Source organism: Ascaphus truei, unplaced genomic scaffold (genome assembly GCF_040206685.1).
Source record: "Ascaphus truei isolate aAscTru1 unplaced genomic scaffold, aAscTru1.hap1 HAP1_SCAFFOLD_1109, whole genome shotgun sequence".
Classification (NCBI taxonomy): Eukaryota; Metazoa; Chordata; class Amphibia; order Anura; family Ascaphidae; genus Ascaphus; species Ascaphus truei.
This window is the reverse complement of record NW_027453975.1, coordinates 21,383-44,248: the sequence shown is the minus strand read 5'-3', so window position 1 is coordinate 44,248 and position 22,866 is coordinate 21,383. Positions and strand designations below refer to the sequence as shown.

Here is a 22,866-nt window from a genome sequence, read left to right as displayed (position 1 = left end):
GGAGTGGGAGTTGAGGGGAGGTGGTTAGAGAGAGAGAGAAGGGGGAGAGAGTGGGGGGATGGAGGGAGATAGAGGGGGTACGGGGAGAGAAGGGGGGAGGGGAGAGAGAGAAGGGGGGAGAGGAGGGGGGAGAGAGGGGAAGGGAGGGGGAGAGGGGAAGGATGGGAGAGAGGGGGGAGAGGGAGGGATGAGAGAGAGGGGGGAGAGGGAGGGATGGGAGAGAGGGGGAGAGGGAGGGATGGAAAAGAGGGGGGAGAGGTAGGGATGGGAGAGAGGGGGGAGAGGGAGGGATGGGAGAGGGAGGGATGGGATAGTGGGGAGAGAGAGGGGGGAGATAAGAGGGGAGAGTATGCGAGGGAGGGGGAGAGAGGGGAAAGGGGGGAGGGAAGGGAGGAGGGGGAGGGGAGGGAAGAGGGGGAGAAAGGGAGGAGAGGGGAAGGGGAGATGGTGGGGGAGAGTGAGGGTAGAGAGAGAGGTGGGATATAGTGAGAGAGGGGGAGAGGGGGGATAGAGAGAGGGGGAGGCAGAAGGGGAGAGAGAAGGGGTCGGAGGGGGTAGAGAGAGAGGGGATATAGAGAGGCGGGTAGAGAGAAAGGGGAGAGAGGGAGAGCGAGAAGAGAGGAGAGAGAGGGAGATAGAGAGGGGATGAGAGAGAGGGGGAATGGTGTAACTCACGAAATGTTGTTAAATTTGTTATACACCTGTCCTGGTCCGAAACACAGGTCCAAGCTCTGTACATTTTACAGTCACCAATACAGGTATAGCACCTCAGAGTATATCCTGTAAGAGACAGCACAGGTACAGCACAGGTACAGCACCATGTATACACAGCACAGGTACAGCACAGGTACAGAGCAGGCAGTGGCAGTGCCAGCCTCCCCCTCACACACACTACTACACCACGTATACACAGCACAGGTACAGCGCGGGCAGCGGCAGCCTCCCCCTCACACACACTACTACACCATTTATACACAGCACAGGTACAGCACAGGCAGCGGCAGTGCCAGCCTCCCCCTCACACACACTACTACACCACGTATACACAGCACAGGTACAGCGCGGGCAGCGGCAGCCTCCCCCTCACACACACTACTACACCATGTATACACAGCACAGGAACAGCGCGGGCAGCGGCAGTGCCAGCCTCCCCTCACACACACTACTACACCATGTATACACAGCACAGGTACAGCGTGGGCAGCGGCAGTGCCAGCCTCCCCTCACACACACTTCTACACCATGTATACACAGCACAGGTACAGCGCGGGCTGCGGCAGTGCCAGCCTCCCCCTCACACACACTACTACACCATGTATACACAGCACAGGTACAGCGCGGGCTGCGGCAGTGCCAGCCTCCTCTCACACACTATTACACCATGTATACACAGCACAGGTACAGCGCGGGCAGTGCCAGCCTCCCCCTCACACACACTACTACACCATGTATACACAGCACAGGTACAGCGCGGGCAGCGGCAGTGCCAGCCTCCCCCTCACACACACTTCTACACCATGTATACACAGCACAGGTACAGCGCGGGCAGCAGCAGTGCCAGCCTCCCCCTCACACACACTACTACACCATGTATACACAGCACAGGTACAGCGCGGGCAGCGGCAGTGCCAGCCTCCCCTCACACACACTACTACACCATGTATACACAGCACAGGTACAGCGCGGGCTGCGTCAGTGCCAGCCTCCCCCTCACACACACTCCTACACCATGTATACACAGCACAGGTACAGCGCGGTCAGCGGCAGTGCCAGCCTCCCCTCACACACACTACTACACCATGTATACACAGCACAGGTACAGCGCGGGCAGCAGCAGTGCCAGCCTCCCCCTCACACACATTACTACACCATGTATACACAGCACAGGTACAGCGCGGGCAGCGGCAGTGCCAGGATCTCCCTCACACACACTACTACACCATGTATACACAGCACAGGTACAGCGCGGGCAGCGGCAGTGCCAGCCTCCCCTCACACACACTACTACACCATGTATACACAGCACAGGTACAGCGCGGGCAGCGGCAGTGCCAGGATCTCCCTCACACACACTACTACACCATGTATACACAGCACAGGTACAGTGCGGGCTGCGGCAGTGCCAGCCTCCCCCTCACACACACTTCTACACCATGTATACACAGCACAGGTACAGCGCGGGCAGCAGCAGTGCCAGCCTCCCCCTCACACAAATTACTACACCATGTATACACAGCACAGGTACAGCGCGGGCAGCGGCAGTGCCAGCCTCCCCCTCACACACACTACTACACCATGTATACACAGCACAGGTACAGCGCGGGCAGCGGCAGTGCCAGCCTCTCCCTCACACACACTGCTACACCATGTATACACAGCACAGGTACAGCGCGGGCAGCGGCAGCCTCCCCCTCACACACACTACTACACCATGTATACACAGCACAGGTACAGCGCGGGCAGCGGCAGCCTCCCCCTCACACACACTCCTACACCATGTATACACAGCACAGGTACAGCGCGGGCAGCGGCAGTGCCAGCCTCCCCCTCACACACACTACTACACCATGTATACACAGCACAGGTACAGCGCGGGCAGCAGCAGCCTCCCCCTCACACACATTACTACACCATGTATACACAGCACAGGTACAGCGCGGGCAGCGGCAGTGCCAGGATCTCCCTCACACACACTACTACACCATGTATACACAGCACAGGTACAGCGCGGGCTGCGGCAGTGCCAGCCTCCCCCTCACACACACTTCTACACCATGTATACACAGCACAGGTACAGCAGCGGCAGCCTCCCCCTCACACACACTACTACACCATGTATACACAGCACAGGTACAGCAGCGGCAGCCTCCCCCTCACACACTACTACACCGTGTATACACAGCACAGGTACAGCGCGGGCAGCGGCAGCCTCCCCCTCACACACACTCCAACACCATGTATACACAGCACAGGTACAGCGCGGGCAGCGGCAGTGCCAGCCTCCCCCTCACACACACTACTACACCATGTATACACAGCACAGGTACAGCGCGGGCAGCAGCAGCCTCCCCCTCACACACATTACTACACCATGTATACACAGCACAGGTACAGCGCGGGCAGCGGCAGTGCCAGGATCTCCCTCACACACACTACTACACCATGTATACACAGCACAGGTACAGCGCGGGCTGCGGCAGTGCCAGCCTCCCCCTCACACACACTTCTACACCATGTATACACAGCACAGGTACAGCGCGGGCAGCGGCAGTGCCAGCCTCCCCCTCACACACATTACTACACCATGTATACACAGCACAGGTACAGCGCGGGCAGCGGCAGTGCCAGCCTCCACCTCACACACACTACTACACCATGTATACACAGCACAGGTACAGCGCGGGCAGCGGCAGCCTCCCCCTCACACACACTACTACACCATGTATACACAGCACAGGTACAACGCGGGCAGCGGCAGTGCCAGCCTCCCCCTCACACACACTACTACACCATGTATACACAGCACAGGTACTGCGCGGGCAGCAGCAGCCTCCCCCTCACACACTACTACACCATGTATACACAGCACAGGTACAGCACGGGCAGTGCCAGCCTCTCCCTCACACACACTACTACACCATGTATACACAGCACAGGTACAGCACGGGCAGTGCCAGCCTCCCCCTCACACACTACTACACCATGTATACACAGCACAGGTACAGCACGGGCAGTGCCAGCCTCCCCCTCACACACACTACTACACCATGTATACACAGCACAGGTACAGCGCAGGCAGCGGCAGTGCCAGCCTCCCCCTCACACACACTACTACACCATGTATACACAGCACAGGTACAGCGCGGGCAGCGGCTGTGCCAGCCTCCCCCTCACACACTACTACACCATGTATACACAGCACAGGTACAGCGCAGGCAGTGCCAGCCTCCCCCTCACACACACTCCTACACCATGTATACACAGCACAGGTACAGCACGGGCAGTGCCAGCCTCCCCCTCACACACACACTACTACACCATGTATACACAGCACAGGTACAGCGCGGGCAGCGGCAGCCTCCCCCTCACACACACTACTACACCATGTATACACAGGACAGGTACAGCGCGGGCAGTGCCAGCCTCCCCCTCACACACACTCCTACACCATGTATACACAGCACAGGTACAGCACGGGCAGTGCCAGCCTCCCCCTCACACACACACTACTACACCATGTATACACAGCACAGGTACAGCGCGGGCAGCGGCAGTGCCAGCCTCCCCCTCACACACACTACTACACCATGTATACACAGCACAGGTACAGCGCGGGCTGCGGCAGTGCCAGCCTCTCCCTCACACACACTACTACACCATGTATACACAGCACAGGTACAGCGCGGGCAGCGGCAGTGCCAGCCTCCCCCTCACACACACTACTACACCATGTATACACAGCACAGGTACAGCGCGGGCTGCGGCAGTGCCAGCCTCCCCCTCACACACACTACTACACCATGTATACACAGCACAGGTACAGCGCGGGCAGCGGCAGTGCCAGCCTCACCCTCACACACACTTCTACACCATGTATACACAGCACAGGTACAGCGCGGGCTGCGGCAGTGCCAGCCTCCCCCTCACACACACTACTACACCATGTATACACAGCACAGGTACAGCGCGGGCAGCGGCAGTGCCAGCCTCCCCCTCACACACACTTCTACACCATGTATACACAGCACAGGTACAGCGCGGGCAGCAGCAGTGCCAGCCTCCCCCTCACACACACTACTACACCATGTATACACAGCACAGGTACAGCGCGGGCAGCGGCAGTGCCAGCCTCCCCTCACACACACTACTACACCATGTATACACAGCACAGGTACAGCGCGGGCTGCGTCAGTGCCAGCCTCCCCCTCACACACACTCCTACACCATGTATACACAGCACAGGTACAGCGCGGGCAGCGGCAGTGCCAGCCTCCCCTCACACACACTACTACACCATGTATACACAGCACAGGTACAGCGCGGGCAGCAGCAGTGCCAGCCTCCCCCTCACACACATTACTACACCATGTATACACAGCACAGGTACAGCGCGGGCAGCGGCAGTGCCAGGATCTCCCTCACACACACTACTACACCATGTATACACAGCACAGGTACAGCGCGGGCAGCGGCAGTGCCAGCCTCCCCTCACACACACTTCTACACCATGTATACACAGCACAGGTACAGCGCGGGCAGCAGCAGTGCCAGCCTCCCCCTCACACACATTACTACACCATGTATACACAGCACAGGTACAGCGCGGGCAGCGGCAGTGCCAGCCTCCCCCTCACACACACTACTACACCATGTATACACAGCACAGGTACAGCGCGGGCAGCGGCAGTGCCAGCCTCTCCCTCACACACACTACTACACCATGTATACACAGCACAGGTACAGCGCGGGCAGCGGCAGCCTCCCCCTCACACACACTACTACACCATGTATACACAGCACAGGTACAGCGCGGGCAGCGGCAGCCTCCCCCTCACACACACTACTACACCATGTATACACAGCACAGGTACAGCAGCGGCAGCCTCCCCCTCACACACACTACTACACCATGTATACACAGCACAGGTACAGCAGCGGCAGCCTCCCCCTCACACACTACTACACCGTGTATACACAGCACAGGTACAGCGCGGGCAGCGGCAGCCTCCCCCTCACACACACTCCTAGACCATGTATACACAGCACAGGTACAGCGCGGGCAGCGGCAGTGCCAGCCTCCCCCTCACACACACTACTACACCATGTATACACAGCACAGGTACAGCGCGGGCAGCAGCAGCCTCCCCCTCACACACATTACTACACCATGTATACACAGCACAGGTACAGCGCGGGCAGCGGCAGTGCCAGGATCTCCCTCACACACACTACTACACCATGTATACACAGCACAGGTACAGCGCGGGCTGCGGCAGTGCCAGCCTCCCCCTCACACACACTTCTACACCATGTATACACAGCACAGGTACAGCGCGGGCAGCGGCAGTGCCAGCCTCCCCCTCACACACATTACTACACCATGTATACACAGCACAGGTACAGCGCGGGCAGCGGCAGTGCCAGCCTCCCCCTCACACACACTACTACACCATGTATACACAGCACAGGTACAGCGCGGGCAGCGGCAGCCTCCCCCTCACACACACTACTACACCATGTATACACAGCACAGGTACAACGCGGGCAGCGGCAGTGCCAGCCTCCCCCTCACACACACTACTACACCATGTATACACAGCACAGGTACTGCGCGGGCAGCAGCAGCCTCCCCCTCACACACTACTACACCATGTATACACAGCACAGGTACAGCACGGGCAGTGCCAGCCTCTCCCTCACACACACTACTACACCATGTATACACAGCACAGGTACAGCACGGGCAGTGCCAGCCTCCCCCTCACACACACTACTACACCATGTATACACAGCACAGGTACAGCACGGGCAGTGCCAGCCTCCCCCTCACACACACTACTACACCATGTATACACAGCACAGGTACAGCGCAGGCAGCAGCAGTGCCAGCCTCCCCCTCACACACTACTACACCATGTATACACAGCACAGGTACAGCGCAGGCAGTGCCAGCCTCCCCCTCACACACACTCCTACACCATGTATACACAGCACAGGTACAGCACGGGCAGTGCCAGCCTCCCCCTCACACACACACTACTACACCATGTATACACAGCACAGGTACAGCGCGGGCAGCGGCAGCCTCCCCCTCACACACACTACTACACCATGTATACACAGGACAGGTACAGCGCGGGCAGTGCCAGCCTCCCCCTCACACACACTCCTACACCATGTATACACAGCACAGGTACAGCACGGGCAGTGCCAGCCTCCCCCTCACACACACACTACTACACCATGAATACACAGCACAGGTACAGCGCGGGCAGCGGCAGTGCCAGCCTCCCCCTCACACACACTACTACACCATGTATACACAGCACAGGTACAGCGCGGGCAGCGGCAGTGCCAGCCTCCCCTCACACACACTACTAGACCATGTATACACAGCACAGGTACAGCGCGGGCTGCGTCAGTGCCAGCCTCCCCCTCACACACACTCCTACACCATGTATACACAGCACAGGTACAGCACGGGCAGTGCCAGCCTCCCCCTCACACACACACTACTACACCATGTATACACAGCACAGGTACAGCGCGGGCAGCGGCAGCCTCCCCCTCACACACACTACTACACCATGTATACACAGGACAGGTACAGCGCGGGCAGTGCCAGCCTCCCCCTCACACACACTCCTACACCATGTATACACAGCACAGGTACAGCACGGGCAGTGCCAGCCTCCCCCTCACACACACACTACTACACCATGAATACACAGCACAGGTACAGCGCGGGCAGCGGCAGTGCCAGCCTCCCCCTCACACACACTACTACACCATGTATACACAGCACAGGTACAGCGCGGGCTGCGGCAGTGCCAGCCTCCCCCTCACACACACTACTACACCATGTATACACAGCACAGGTACAGCGTGGGCAGCGGCAGTGCCAGCCTCCCCCCCTCACACACACTACTACACCATGTATACACAGCACAGGTACAGCACGGGCAGCGGCAGTGCCAGCCTCCCCCTCACACACACTACTACACCATGTATACACAGCACAGGTACAGCGCGGGCAGCGGCAGTGCCAGCCTCCCCCCCTCACACACACTACTACACCATGTATACACAGCACAGGTACAGCACGGGCAGCGGCAGTGCCAGCCTCTCCCTCACACACACTACTACACCATGTATACACAGCACAGGTACAGCGCGGGCAGTGCCAGCCTCCCCCTCACACACACACTACTACACCATGTATACACAGCACAGGTACAGCGCGGGCAGCGGCAGTGCCAGCCTCCCCCCCTCACACACACTGCAGATTTTCTTACCCATCTGACAGCTCAGAAGGAGGAAAAGTACAATTGGTATCGTCTTCATTTTCTCTCTTTCTGTGTTTCTTTGTTCCTCAGTCTCACTCACTGTAAGCGCTGTCTCTTACTTTCCGTAGCACTCCGTCACTGTCTGCAAGCGGCCTCTCTGTATGGCTTTGCTCTCTTCTGTATATCACCCCCACAATCTGATTTGACCTGTGGGGTCCGTGAGAAACACATGAGGATGGAGGAGGTATTATGTTACTTACTATTGGATACAGTTAGGTCCGGAAATAATTGGACACTGACACAATTTTCATCATTTTGGCTCTGTACGCCACCACAATGGATTTGAAATGAAACAACCGAGATGCAATAGAAGAGCAGACGTTCAGCTTTAATTCCAGGGGTTGAACAAAAATATCGTATGAAACGTTTAGGAATTGCAACCATTTTCCTACACAGTCCCCTTATTTCAGGGGCTCAAATGTAATTGGACAAATTAACACAATCATATATAAAATGTTCATTTTTAATACTTTGTCGAGAATCCTTTGCAGCAATGACTGCTTGAAGTCTGGAACGCATGGACATCACCAAACGCTGGGTTTCCTCCTTTGTGATGCTTTGCCAGGCCTTTACTGCAGCTGTCTTCAGTTGTTGGTTGTTCGTGTGTCTTTCTGCCTTAAGTTTTGTCTTCAGCAAGTGAAATGCATGCTCGATCGGGTTGAGGTCAGGGGATTGACTCGGCCATTGCAGAATATTCCACTTCTTTGCCTTAAAAAACTCCTGGGTTGCTTTTGCAGTATGTTTTGGATCATTGTCCAATCATCTTTGCAGAATTTGACTGAATCTGAGCAGACAATATATCCCTATACACTTCAGAATTCATCCGGCTGCTTCTGTCTTCTGTCACATCATCAAAAAACACTACTGACCCAGTGCCATTAAAAGCCATGCATGCCCATGCATCACACTGCCTCCACCGTGTTTTACAGATGGGTTGCTTTTGCAGTATGTTTTGGGTCATTGTCCATCTGTTAAGTGAAGCGCCGTCCAATCGACTTCGCTGAATAATAATATGGTAATAAGTTATACCGTGGGAGATCACCTTCAGCTCCTGGAGCCTACAGCAGATGGAGGCGCTGCACTGCTAAGGAGATATGTGGGGTATGAACCCCAGAAGCCCGGCCCTGTGTCCCCACTACCACCAGTGGACGCCTCAGCCCTCCTGTTACCAGCAGAGGGGGTATATCCCGCCCACGGTGTATGCCGAGCCAGCTTGGCACGCCCCCTCCTCTGACGTCAGCCAAAGGACGAGCCCCTATTCCTATTGGTTCGTGGAAAGGCATTTCCACGCTCTGATTGGTCTCTCCTCCTTCCTCCATGCTGGAGATAGAACAGCAGAGTGTATTTAAATAGGAGGCCGACCTCAGAGAACCAGTCAATCTGGTGACTTGTGTCGATGAATCTAGGGCGGGCTTTTCAATGTTGCTCTGTCACGAATAGCAGAGGAACCGGCTTAGTTTTGAAGCTGGGAAAATCTGTCACGGGAGACCAGGTTTTATCACCTCCTTTTTATACCGGGATCATTGATTGAGCAAAGCAAGGAGGTAAAATAAATTGTAATTTATTTACGGAAAAGACGTACACACAATGTAACACAATTTACAGCGTTAACACACTTACTGGGAATGGGGCTAACGAATAAATCTATCCTCTAAACGAAATTCACAAAAATGACCTCTGTAGGAGACCTTTCCAATGACCGGGAGGTACTCACGAATGTCCTGGAACTGATTTCGGCGTGCAATGCCAGACGCGACCACTACGTTTTTCAGAAGTGGGACTTAGAAGAATTCTTGAGTCAAAATCTTTGAAGCCGGCTCACGTCTATTTAGCACAGAGCATCTTTGAATTTGCCGCTGTTGGTTTGGCGCTTAGAATCTGCGCTCCTGATTGGTTGCAAGGTTTCTTATGGGTTTCAGTGTCCCATTCACAAACCACTACAGCCTATCAGAGCGTGGGAATTCTCCTGCCAGCCAATCACCGTTTTGCCGGTATTGTAAAGCCGGGCGGGCACCTTTTCTCAGTCTCCCAAGGGGCATGCGCCAACCTGGCACCTCTGCCTCTTTACATGCTGAGCCCACACACTGCCCAGGCTCCACAGAGTCTGGGCACTGGCAAATGGTGGCCGGATAGCCCTGTGTTAGCCCAGGATGCGGGTACTCAAGCAGAACTGCAGTAACCCCTCCGGATGCGTGTTATATCTATAACCCTCCTAGTATCCAGTATTAATAAATTAGCTTTGTTTTATTCTTCAGCCTTGCTAGTGTGTTTTCGTTTGTTTGTCTTGTTTGTCTTGTGTTGTTAGTCTGTCATTATTTTAGCTATCAGTGATTGGCATACTGCACCATAATTAGTTTTTTTCTTTTTCCCACATATTGCACTCCGTTGATGTGAGGTTCCTTCATCCCCAGTTGTTTTAGGACTCCATTTGGACTATACACTCTATGGTTTGGACTTTCCATTATTTATTCATTGTGGCGCCGGTATCCTCTTTTTTCCCATGTTCTCTGACTGACTGTACGGTCAGTAGTTACCTGGCTGCCAGTGTTCATTCACTACATTAAGTGTATCATTTATTATCTGTAGCGCTGTTTCACTCTGTCTTTTTTTGTAACCCCTCCTGTTCTAACACCTTGGCATCCCTGAGGCTTTCAAGTCCGGACTTCGCACAGACACAGAGGCACCAAGCTTGGTCGCCACCGGGTCCCTCGGAATCCATGACTTGGAAATCCCACAGTTCATTCATATGTTATCAGTACATATACCTATTAAATAAAACCCTTTAATAAAATATACTGTGTCCTGCTGTATCTTGTGTGATAAAATGTGTAAGTCCCTATTCTGGTGTCAGGGATGGTGTGAGGGGATATACTGCTTACACTCACTAGCCCCATTCTTGCCACACTTTAGAAATTACTTATAAACTTTTTACACACAAGAAATCACTCTCAGCTTTATCACATAGCTGGAGCACCCCCTGAACCCCTATACCAGGTTCAGGACATCTGGGCATGTATCTGGGCACCCTTCCTTATATAGGGACCTATCATTACACTAGCGACCCCGTGTATGATTTCAGGTATACATTAACCCCGTCATGCCCCTTTACCCTGCATGGAAGATGCTGCAGCAGGGATCCTGGCGGTGAGTCGTAATAGCGTTTTCAGAGTCAGAGTTTGCCCGGAGCAATGTGCTTGGCTGTATCTGAGAATCTCACTCGATTCCTGGATCCAATTCCTGGGGTGCCCCATAACTCCGGAACCCCGATACATAGACACATTCTGTAAAGACTTTCTCCAGACCCCCCCCCCCCCCCCCCCCGCCCCTGAAACTTACAGCCTAGAAATCTCCCGGTCCCAGCACCCCTGGAAAGGCAAAACACACACAAGTCTTAAATGTCGCATCATTTGCACACAGTCACAGTCATGCATTTAAGACATCTGGGTACAAGAGCTGACACTCTAGGACCCCAACACATGAAGCAGAGGCAACCGAGTGGGCTGAACCTTTATTTGTGAGCCTGGTTAACCCCTTCACTGTCACAGTCCGTTATTGGGGGAAGAGGGGGGGAGGAAAGGTGGGGCACCCACGGGTCATGTATATTCACATCTTTTGTCTTGTCACTTAATAAAAATGTTCTGCAGTTACAAAAGCGAAAAGCTTCCTCGCCGAACGGTTACTAAACAAGTTCATGCATAGCCTCAGGACGGAAAAGCTTACATACAGATGTGACGGTGAGGGGGTAACCACGCTCTTAATAAAGGACTATCCCTGTTTTGGTTACCTCTGATCCAAGTATAAGGGTTCAAGAGCGTCAGCTCTTGAGCCCAGTAACTGTATATGCATAACCTGTAATATGCGGTAATACATTTTTGGTTTTGTTACCTTTCCAGGTGTGCCAGCGAGCAGGGATTGCTGGGGCGTGAGTTTCAAAGGGGGGGGTTTGCGAAGAAATTGTTGTCAGAATGTGCCTACTCTGGTTCTAGTACCATGTGACAGGCTTTCAATGACGTCATATCCGTTCTTCCCCAAGCCTCTGTCACATGGTCTACTAGAGCCAATCAGAGTTGGGATGGAGTTCCCACGCTCTGATTGGCTGCCGTACCATATGAGGCCGGCCATGTGTCTTTTCATGACGTCATCTTAAAGGCAATTGAAGCAAAGCCATTCTGATTGGCTGTGCTTTCATTGCCTTTAATTGACGTCATCATTTTTTTTTTTTGCATCGGCCAAAACACATGGTTTTCACGGCCCAATCAGGGCCGTGGGAACCATATGACGAAAATGTGACGTCATAGGCCTTTAAAAGCCTATGTCGTCTCATTTTGAAGGATCTCCGGAGAAGAAAGAAGACCAGGGCGTGGCAGCAGACGGGAAGAAGACCCTGGAAGAAGATTGAAGAATACAGATGAAGATGGATTACAACTAGAAGACCCCTGGATTGTCGTGTTTTATTATTTTAATGTTTATTATTTTCTGATTTATTATTTTATGGGTTCCTGTTCGTGGATTGGTTCGTGAGTAAGCTGATCAACGGGAGTCGGTGAGTGGGTCAAGTAATGGTAAGTGAACTAAAGAAATGTATTTAATGCAACTGTGGTTTTTTTTGCTTTTTTCATGTGTTTATTTTTTTTATTGTAAATCATTTCTTGCCACTGTATGTATGTCTAGAGAGATATATACATACAGGGTAAGAAATGATAGTGTTGTAAAAGCTTGATTTGCAGTATTGTAAATGATTTTGGCTATGCTGCTATGCATAGATGTGTGTTAAATGTATTTTATAATTAGATAGATGTAATTTTTGGGCTTCTATGCTGTACTTTAGGTTATGGTGAGGCTTGCTTTAGTATATTGTAATTGTTGGTGTCCTATTTTGTATGATGGTAACTTGTTCTCTGTAACGGTTGCTATAGTTAATTGTGTAATTGGTATGGATGCTATTTTAATTGTTTTGGGGTGTAATTCATGTATGTTAATTGATTGATGGTGACTTTATTGGATTACATTGTATAGTTCTTTTGGTGTAATGCTATTTTATTTGGAATATTGTATTGTTAACATTGATTTGCAACGTCTACATGTAGCTTACATTTTATGCAGCATGTATACAATGTAAATGCAATGTTTTAAGTGGCATTTGAGGCTTTGGATTGGCATTTGATGCTTTCGATTGAATTACTACATTTGATTTGTTTAGGAAATAGCATTGTATTTCATTGAGGATGTTATGGATAAGTGGTATTTTTATTGGAGCATGTTTTTGTTAACCCGGAGACATTTATTTGTATATTGGTTCATCATGTGTGTATATATATATGTGTATATACAGTGGTCGACAAATCACCAAAAAATCTACTCGCCCAACAAAAAAATCTACTCGCCCAACAAAAAAATCTACTCGCCACCTAGTACCAAACGTGTGATGCCTGGGCCAATAGGAGCTTGCCACGATGTTAAATCCACTCGCCCGGGGCGTGCAAATGTATAGGTTTGTCGAACACTGTGTATATATATATATATTTTGTTTCTATTGTATTTTTTCATGATGAAGCCACTGTACAAAGGAATGTGTGAAGGGTGGGTATGTGGCCAGGATGGCTTAACCCCTTCATTACCTTTGCGGTTAGTATTCTATAAGGTGATGATGATATGTGAATGTCATTGCAATGTATTGGCTATGTATTATTTTGGCAACGGAACACAATCATGATGATGGCAATGGGGCCTTCTTATTGAAGAGGTTAGTAGAATTTTCTTTATTTTACTATGCTAGTTAATGTGTATAATAATGGCCAAATAATGTATTATCCCTATGTGGATAATAGTTATGTGGCACATTATTGTACTGTATGTGCTGGGGGGAGGGGGTATTGGCCCCAAGGTATGTGGTAGGACTCCCTTGTGGGTATTGGGTGAGGGTGGTTAGGCCTCATGGAGTGGGGTGGGTTAGTGGGGGAGGGTATGTGGGTGATGGTGGGTTAACCCCTTAATGACTGTAGCGGTTAATAACCGCTATGGTGATTAAGGGGTTAGGGGACATTACATTGGATGTTTTCATTCTTGTGTCTGTTTTGCAGAAGTGGATGGGGCATGGGCAGGATGAAGATGAGGATGGCCTTCATCGTGGCAGCCGGACATGGGTGAGTGCTATATGTATTTAATGTCATTATTGTTCCATATGTATTTTAAATGGACAACGGCACTATTATCCATTTGTGGATAATAGTAATGTTGCCCATTACTGTATTGTATGTTGTGTATTGCTGCTATGTTTATTGGGGGCATTTGTCCCCAATAAACATGCTATTATGCGTTAACCCCTTCATTGCCTTAGCGGCTATACGCTATGGTAATGAAGCAGCATTAATGTATTTTAATAATATTGCGCGGGAACAGGGGGTCCCCTGAGCTGAACCGCATTGATTTGTGGCTCAGAGACCCCCTGCTTCCTGAGTTACAGGCCCCGGTTTAGGGCATCGGTTACAGTGTCGACGCCATGTTTATCGCGGGCACGTAGCGTATGGGACGCTATAAACATGGCGGCGACACTGCCCACCCGATCACTCATACCGGGGCCTGTAACTCGGGAAGCAGGGGGTCCCTGGTCCACAAAGCAATGCGGTTCAGCTCGGGGGACCCCCTGCTCACTGTACAGTATTATTAAAAAAATATTCATGCTGCTTCGTTACCATAGCAGATAGCTGCAAAGGTAAGGAACGAGTCTTTATTGATATGGGTGTTTTAGTCATAGTGTAGATGTGCAGAGGGTCTCCGGAGCTGACCCGCTTTGGTTTTAGGTCCGGGGACCCCCTGCTTCCCGAGATACAGGCCCCTTTATGGGGTGCCGGTATCCCTCTGCTTTGTTTTCATTCCGCGGTCACGTGATCGGGACCTTTAAATGCAGAGGGATACCAGCACCTCATAAAGGGGCCTGTATCTCGGGACGCAGGGGGTCCCCGGACCTGAAACCAATGCGGTTCAGCTCCGGAGACCCCCTGCACATCTACACTATGAATAAAAATGGTTTTAAAAATAATTTTTATTGTGCTGATGTTTGCGCCGTGAGAGCAGCGGATCTCTCTCTGCCGCAAACACAACTCGGCAGGGGACGGCTTCTCGGCAGTTTCTCGCCAGGCAGCCGTCTCGCCACCGATTACTAGCCATTTCATCAAATGGTGGTGGCTAATTCATTCGCCAGGGATTCGCCCCTTACTGCATACAGCCAGTTTAACACGCCAAAAACATGGCTAATTGCTAAACTGGCTAATGCATTTTTCCGCTGCTTACTGCATGAGGCCCTAAGTTCTAATAATGGAACGTAGCAGTCGCAGCTGGGATTGCAAGCCGATTTTTAGTTCCAGGACGTTTTAGTACTATCCCCTGGTCAAAAAGAGTCCAAGTTCTCAGGAGAGAAGGGAGCGGTGGCGAGTGGGACTTCACACCGATTTGGGAACCAGAGGATTTCGGTCTAAGTCCTGGTCAGGATGACATTCTTATTTAGGGTTCCCTGCACCTAGAACAGTCTTGTTTTCGACCCCCAGTAGGTGTCCTTTTTGTCTGTATTTTGTGTTTCACTGTGTGTGTGCTTATTCCTGTGAATAAACTACAATTTATTTCATTATCTTGTTTTGCTCAATGAATGATCCTGGTAAAAAGGTGTAAATAACCTGCTCTCCTGGTAAAAAGGTGTAAATAACCTGCTCTCCTGGTAAAAAGGTGTAAATAACCTGCTCTCCCGTGACAACAGAGCGGGCAGGAAAACAGACGGTTTAACAGCAGGAAGTATTTACAGTACGTGCAATTACCACTTGAGCATTAAATCAAAGATAAACATAGATATAGTACTAAATAGTAACGCCGACAAGCAGCAGATCCAAGCGGAGATAAATTGTCAGCTCCAGGTTGTGTGCACTCATAAGCCTTTGTAGCATAAATGTGATGAGTCATGTAACTGTCAAAATTCCACCTCTCTCGTGTAGATATAGCACTGTAATGTGTAGGAGCCATGGCAACGGAAGGCCCGACGCCCTCACACCACACTCCAGGCCCACACCAGTGTGTGTGTGTGTGTGTATGTGTGTGTGTAGGTGATGTGTGTATATAGGTGGTATATGTGTGTAAGTAATGTGTGTATGTAAGTGGTGTGTGTATGTGTATAGGGTGTGTGTGTGTGTGTGTGTGTGTGTGTGTGTGTGTGTGTGTATGTATGTGGTGTGTGTGTCTGTAGGTGGTGTGTATGTGTAGATAGTGTGGTGTGTGTGTATGTAGGTGGTGTACGTATGTGATGTGTGTATGTGTAGGTGGTGTGGTGTATCTGTGTGTATAGGTGGTGTGTGTGTATAGGTGGTGTGTGTGTATAGGTGGTGTGTGTGTATAGGTGGTGTGTGTGTATAGGTGGTGTGTGTGTATAGGTGGTGTGTGTGTGTGTGTATAGGTGGTGTGTGTGTGTATAGGTGGTGTGTGTGTGTGTGTATAGGTGGTGTGTGTGTATAGGTGGTGTGTGTGTATAGGTGGTGTGTGTGTGTGTGTGTGTGTGTGTGTGTGTGTGTGTGTGTGTGTGTGTGTGTGTGTGTGTGTGTGTGTGTGTGTGTGTGTGTGTGTGTGTGTGTGTGTGTGGCTGGCATGTGTGGGTAGTAAATAGAAAAGGTAACATACTTCTACCATAAAATGAACACATTAATAATTCAAACTTAGAACAAATGAATAATTGATCATTAAAAACCCGGGAGGGTGGGGGAGTCCGTGAGCGTGTTTCGCTGACTGTGCAACCTTCGGCGGAATGCACTGTTCCTCGTGGCCCTCCAGTGGCCAACAGTCTAGATACCGTAGCCCCCTGTGGCATTAATGGAAGACCGTAATGTGACAGTGAGGGGGTAACCAGGCTCTTAATAAAAGGTCAAGCCCTGTTTTGGTTACCTCTGATCCGAATAATAGGGTTCAAGAGTGTCAGCTCTTGAGCCCAACTACTGTACATGTATCATGTGTATTTTGCGATAATAAAGAATTTTCGTGTTTTTCCCTTGCCGGGCCTGCCAGCGAGCAGGGATTACTGGGCTATGAGTTTCACAGGGGGGTTTGCAGAGGAATTGTAGTCAGAATGTGCCTAGGAGGTCGGGGTCCGGAGTATTCGGTTCCCATCAAAATGTACCCGGGACTCATGCCCGATTCTCGGATACATGTAGGCACATTGTCCCGGCAATACCTCCCGTTGAAAACGCTTGCGTGACTCACCGCTAGGGTTCCCTGCTTCAGCATAGCCCAGAAAGGTAAATGCAAAGAGTCCCTGTAACTATGAGGGTTCCCTAAGTTAAGGGGGATACCCAGTTAATGCCCAGGAAGCCCAGAACCTGTATTGGGGATCATGGACACTCCAACCATAGATAAGGTTGTGAGGAGACTCTTAGAGTCCAGTCCAAGCCTCTTAGATAGAGTGTGGGGAATAAAGGCTAGAAGGAAATAACGTCCATCCTTCTGTTCTATTCCCCATACCCAGAGACGTAGGATGAAGTAAAAGTATGTTTTATTAATATTGGGTTTAAAATTGTACGTACTTTTGTGCACAGGGGATGGACAATCTAACTTATGAGGAGAGGCTAGCTAAATTAGATTTGTTTACATTAGAAAAGAGACGTCTAAGAGGGGATATGATAACTATATACAAATATATTCAGGGACAATACAAGGAGCGTTCAAAAGAACTATTCATCCCACGGGCAGTACTAAGGACTCAGGGGCCATCCCTTAAGGCCAAAGGAATGGAGATTTCACCAGTAACAAAGGAAAGGGTTCTTTACAGTAAGGGCAGTTACAGTGTGGGATTCATTACCCATGGAGACTGTGATGGCAGATACTTTTTAGAAAGGAAAGGTATACAGGGATATACCCAATAAGTAAACGTGGGAAGGATGGTGATCCAGGGAGTAATCCGATTGCCAATATTTGGAGTCAGGAATTAATTTATTTCCCCCCTTATGAGATACTGTATCCTTGGGTAATGTGTCACTGGGGTTTTTTTTGTTTGCCTTCCCCTGGATCAATAAGTAATTATAGATATAGGATAAACTATCTGTTGTCTAAAGTTAGGATAGGTTGAACTTGATGGACGCACGTCTTTTTTCAACCTCATCTACTATGTAACTATAGTTTGTAGCTATAGGCAAACCCCGGTTTAAGGACACTCACTTTAAGTACACTCGCGAGTAAGGACATATCGCCCAATAGGCAAACGGCAGCTCACGCATGCGCCTGTCAGCACGTCCTGAACAGCAATACCGGCTCCCTACCTGTACCAAAGCTGTGCGCAAGCGGGGAGACTATAGAGCGTGTTACACACGCGTTATTTATATCAGTTATGCACGTATATGACGATTGCAGTACAGGACATGCATCGATAAGTGGGAAGAGGTAGTGCTTCACTTTAAGTACATTTTCGCTTTACATACATGCTCCGGTCCCATTGTGTACCTTAATGCGGGGTATGCCTGTAACTATGTGAAATTGGGCATCAAGAGGCAATTGCAGGACCTAACCTCATAAGGTATTTTAGGCAAGAGTTCCTCTTTCTTACAGTACCGTATTTACTGTTGTACATGCTCTGTTATTTTTTTGATTACCACGTGTATTACTACTGTGAAGCGCTATGTACATTAACGGCGCTATATAAATAAAGACATACAATACATATGTTTGCCTGACTTATCATTCTTTAAAACAGTTGTTAAATGTAAATACTTCCTTATCTGTAGCACGCAGCCTGAAATTATGCATTATTCTGTATTTAATTTGCACGGCTATGCATTGTTGTGTATTGGGTTACTTAGCAGCCATAGGGAGAGGGAAAAACCAGGCCGCCACCTCTGACTGTTTCCCGGTGAATGCCGGTTTGGTACTGTATATCTGAACCCATGGGTGGTCTGAAGAAGAGACCGTGACCCTGAAACGGGACTGAGTTTTGTACCTGCTCCTGATATGACTTGAATTCGTACGTCACCTTGGTACACGCAGTACCTGTCTTCCTCCCCTTATTAACTTCACTGACATTGGGGGGGACCCAGATCAGGAATACTGCACCCCAGAATTACCCAGCAGAATGGGTTTATAAGCATTGGGGTATTGGCCACTTTAACCCTATTACAAATTATTCCCCCCACTCCTCAGCTCCAAATATCAATCACATCCCCCAGATAGCAGGCAGGGCACCCTCACTAATACTCACAAGGAGAGGCAGGAGGAAGGCTTGGCAATACTTACTGTAGCACTTATAATAATCTATTCTAAACCCCACACACCTGTGTCAGGGCCTCTGTCTGGGAATCCTGTCTCTAACCCCACACACCTGTGTCAGTGTATACACACACCTCTGTGTAAGTCCTGTCTCTAACCCTTCACACCTGTGTCAGTGTATACACACCTCTGTGTGAGTCCTGTCTCTAACCCCACGCACCTGTGTCAGTGTATATACACCTCTGTGTGAGACCTGTCTCTAACCCTACACACCTGTGTCAGTGTATACACACCTCTGTGTGAGTCCTGTCTCTAACCCCATGCACCTGTGTCAGTTTATACACACCTCTGTGTGAGTCCTGTCTCTAACCCCACACACACCTCTGTGTGAGTCCTGTTTCTAACCCCACGCACCTGTGTCAGTGTATACACACCTCTGTGTGAGTCCTGTCTCTAACCCTTCACACCTGTGTCAGTGTATACACACCTCTGTGTGAGTCCTGTCTCTAACCCCACGCACCTGTGTCAGTGTATACACCTCTGTGTGAGTCCTGTCTCTAACCCCACACACCTGTGTCAGTGTATACACACACCTCTGTGTGAGTCATGTCTCTAACCCCACGCACCTGTTTCAGTGTATACACACCTCTGTGTGAGTCCTGCCTCTAACCCCACACACGTGTCAGTGTATACACACCTCTGTGTGAGTCCTGTCTCTAACCCCATGCACCTGTGTCAGTGTATACACACCTCTCTGTGAGTCCTGTCTCTAACCCCACACATCTGTGTCAGTGTATACACACCTCTGTGTGAGTCCTGTCTCTAACCACACACATCTGTGTCAGTGTATACACACCTGTGTGAGTCCTGTCTCTAACCCCACACACCTGTGTCAGTGTATACACACCTGTGTGAGTCCTGTCTCTAACCCCACACACCTGTGTAAGTGTATACACACCTCTGTGTGAGTCCTGTCTCTAACCCCACGCACCTGTGTCAGTGTATACACACCTCTGTGTGAGTCCTGTCTCTAACACCACACACCTGTGTAAGTGTATACACACCTCTGTGTGAGTCCTGTCTCTAACCCACGCACCTGTGTCAGTGTATACACCTCTCTGTGAGTCCTGTCTCTAACCCCACACACCTGTGTCAGTGTATATATACACCTCTGTGTGAGTCCTGTCTCTAACCCCACACACCTGTGTCAGTGTATACACACCTCTGTGTGAGTCCTGTCTCTAACCCCACGCACCTGTGTCAGTGTATACACACCTCTGTGTGAGTCCTGTCTCTAACCCCACACACCTGTGTCAGTGTATACACACCTCTGTGTGAGTCCTCTCTCTAACCCCGCACACCTGTGTAAGTGTATACACACCTCTGTGTGAGTCCTGTCTCTAACCCCACGCACCTGTGTCAGTGTATACACACCTCTGTGTGAGTCCTGTCTCTAACCCACGCACCTGTGTCAGTGTATACTGTACACCTCTGTGTGAGTCCTGTCTCTAACCCCACACACCTGTGTCAGTGTATATACACACCTCTGTGTGAGTCCTGTCTCTAACCCCACACACCTGTGTCAGTGTATGCACACCTCTGTGTGAGTCCTGCCTCTAACCCCACACACATGTGTCAGTGTATACACACCTCTGTGTGAGTCCTGTCTCTAACCCCACGCACCTGTGTCAGAGTATACACACCTCTGTGTGAGTCCTGTCTCTAACCCCACGCACCTGTGTCAGTGTATATACACACCTCTGTGTGAGTCCTGTCTCTAACCCCACACACCTGTGTCAGTGTATACACACCTCTGTGTGAGTCCTGTCTCTAACCCCACGCACCTGTGTCAGTGTATACACACCTCTGTTTGAGTCCTGACTAACCGCCCATCAGCATCCTCACCTTTCAAGGGATAACATTCCAAGGTTGCCAGGACAACCCTGACTGGACCAGCATCTTACTCACACACACACACACACACACACACACACAGCATTACACACACACACACAGCATTACACACACACACACAGCATTACACACACACACACAGCATTACACACACACACAGCATTACACACACACACCGCATTACACACACACACCGCATTACACACCGCATTACACACACACACCGCATTACACACACACTCCGCATTACACACACACTCCGCATTACACACACACTCCGCATTACACACACACTCCGCATTACACACACACTCCGCATTACACACACACTCCGCATTACACACACACTCCGCATTACACACACACTCCGCATTACACACACACTCCGCATTACACACACACTCCGCATTACACACACACTCCGCATTACACACACACTCCGCATTACACACACACTCCGCATTACACACACACTCCGCATTACACACACACTCCGCATTACACACACACTCCGCATTACACACACACTCCGCATTACACACACACTCCGCATTACACACACACTCCGCATTACACACACACTCCGCATTACACACACACTCCGCATTACACACACACTCCGCATTACACACACACTCCGCATTACACACACACTCCGCATTACACACACACTCCGCATTACACACACACTCCGCATTACACACACACTCCGCATTACACACACACTCCGCATTACACACACACTCCGCATTACACACACACTCCGCATTACACACACACTCCGCATTACACACACACTCCGCATTACACACACACTCCGCATTACACACACACTCCGCATTACACACACACTCCGCATTACACACACACTCCGCATTACACACACACTCCGCATTACACACACACTCCGCATTACACACACACTCCGCATTACACACACACTCCGCATTACACACACACTCCGCATTACACACACACTCCGCATTACACACACACTCCGCATTACACACACACTCCGCATTACACACACACTCCGCATTACACACACACTCCGCATTACACACACACTCCGCATTACACACACACTCCGCATTACACACACACTCCGCATTACACACACACTCCGCATTACACACACACTCCGCATTACACACACACTCCGCATTACACACACACTCCGCATTACACACACACTCCGCATTACACACACACTCCGCATTGCACACACTCCGCATTGCACACACTCCGCATTGCACACACTCCGCATTGCACACACTCCGCATTGCACACACTCCGCATTGCACACACTCCGCATTGCACACACTCCGCATTGCACACACTCCGCATTGCACACACTCAGCATTGCACACACTCAGCATTGCACACACTCAGCATTACACACACTCAGCATTACACACACTCAGCATTACACACACTCAGCATTACACACACTCAGCATCAGAGCATGTCATTTACTGTAAATCAGCAATCGGATTCAACCAACAGGATCCCTTATATTGCACTCACTGGGCACACAGATTCAGCGGGACAGTGTCATAAAGGCTTTATGCGCCGCCCCTCCTTTGTGACGCTAAACCAAATAATGGAGACCACACAATGTTGGAAGAAAAGGTCACAGCTTTATTTTAACATCCGCTGT

The 22,866-nt window shown here is 50.5% G+C and overlaps 1 long non-coding RNA gene across 1 annotated transcript; it reads right to left on the bottom strand.

The window, feature by feature from the left end:
- Positions 1–675: 675 nt before the first annotated feature.
- Positions 676–21,199, bottom strand: LOC142475212 (uncharacterized). The gene is made up of 3 exons (XR_012790797.1): positions 21,157–21,199; positions 8,016–8,213; positions 676–780 (listed from the first exon to the last, which is right to left on the bottom strand). It is a non-coding gene; the product is annotated as an uncharacterized LOC142475212 (long non-coding RNA).
- Positions 21,200–22,866: the final 1,667 nt, after the last annotated feature.